The 1,594-nt window shown below is 35.9% G+C and overlaps 1 long non-coding RNA gene across 1 annotated transcript; it reads right to left on the reverse strand.

Annotated features, from left to right (window-relative positions):
• Positions 1–430: 430 nt before the first annotated feature.
• LOC109592000 (uncharacterized) lies at positions 431–1,580 on the reverse strand. The gene is made up of 3 exons (XR_002190116.1): positions 1,435–1,580; positions 957–1,177; positions 431–515 (listed from the first exon to the last, which is right to left on the reverse strand). It is a non-coding gene; the product is annotated as an uncharacterized LOC109592000 (long non-coding RNA).
• Positions 1,581–1,594: the final 14 nt, after the last annotated feature.

Below are 1,594 nucleotides of genomic sequence, written 5' to 3' on the forward strand. Positions count from 1 at the left end.
TGAATATTACTCGTCTCTCTTTCACACTTAAGCATCTCTGCTTCCCAGATCTCCTTATATACATGGTAACCCCTGATAACTGAAAAGATAGTGAAGGTACACATGAGGTAGGCATCTCTGCAGGTGTGGCCATGTCGCCACGTGGTCAATAAATTAATAAGATTGGGTAACGCCTACCACGAAATTTTTAATGCACGAAAATTAATTTTTATGAAAAAATTCCAAAAAATACGAAAATTTACACCACGAAAATTTTTACGTTTACGGCATGTAAAATCCACCAATTGCAAATTGCCAATTCAACTACTGCCAATACTTAAGTTCCAACAGTAAGAAAGACTGATGATACATGTATGGCCCCAGTAACAATGCCAACAATACAACAATACATCGTTATCATTATTCATAATATCATTCTTCAAATCATTGATTATTAGTACCAATCTAATACTAACTTGTCCAGTGAGTTGTCAAGGTTCCATGCATGAAGGCATGATACTAGGAGTCTAGGTGAGCTGATGGTTAGAGGGAGAAAGAGAGAGAGAGGAGGGAAACAATGTAATTTGTGCATATACATGTACATGTACACTGCATTTATAACTTGATATTTACATGTACATGTGTAACTGTCAAAAAATGTAAATGACATTATTGAAGCAAAAAGTAAGCAAATGAAGGCAACATGAAAACCACAAAACATTTACAATACTTTTCAGCACATTAGTACCTTATACATGTACATGCACATGTAAGTAGTCAATGTATGAAAATGTATATACACATGTATTTCAGTGACAATAATTACATGTACATGAATATTAATTACTATAAACTTAATAGGCACTACATGTTGGTATTACATGTACTACAATTACATGTACATGTATTAGCAATGGAATGCTTTGGTGTGAGAGAGAAAAGGAGAGAGAAAGAGTGAGGGGGAGAGCAAAGCTTACATTAATATGAGGAGGACATGCTACAATGCTACTGACCACACCACCATGAACTGCAATAGTGTGGAACAATATTCCTTTGAAGAGGTCCCACAATCTAACAGAGAAATCAGGACCACCAGATAACAAGTGATTGGTATCATAAGCAGTGCTATATAGTCACAGGATACAACAGGAGGGGACTCTCCTCTTGTGACCTCTTAAGAAATAATACTGAGACCATGCTATAGAGGAGAGAGAGAGAGAGAGAGAGAGAACAGAAGCACTGAGAAAAAACAGAGGTGATATGTACATTGTAAATACATGTACACGTACAACTGTACATAAGCAGACTACAGGCATGATAAACACTTGGTATTACTATTTCTACAGAAAAAAATCCTATTCATATTGCATGTAATTACAATGTACATGTACATGTATGAATGCATGTACATACATGGACATGTATACAATTATTGTACATTTGTATGCAGAGTACCTCTTGAGAACTTTCTCTTGGCTAGTAAGAGTTTGGGAGCTGCTTGAGCTCCTGATAGAACTATAATACCACCATTGGACAATACACAGATCAACCGACTGAATTGTGTCAAAAAATAAAGAAACAGTAATATTGGAAGAAGGACCAGCACTTGTACTGG

Source organism: Amphimedon queenslandica, unplaced genomic scaffold (genome assembly GCF_000090795.2).
Source record: "Amphimedon queenslandica unplaced genomic scaffold, v1.1 AMPQUscaffold_6609_Cont21435, whole genome shotgun sequence".
Lineage (NCBI taxonomy): Eukaryota > Metazoa > Porifera > Demospongiae > Haplosclerida > Niphatidae > Amphimedon > Amphimedon queenslandica.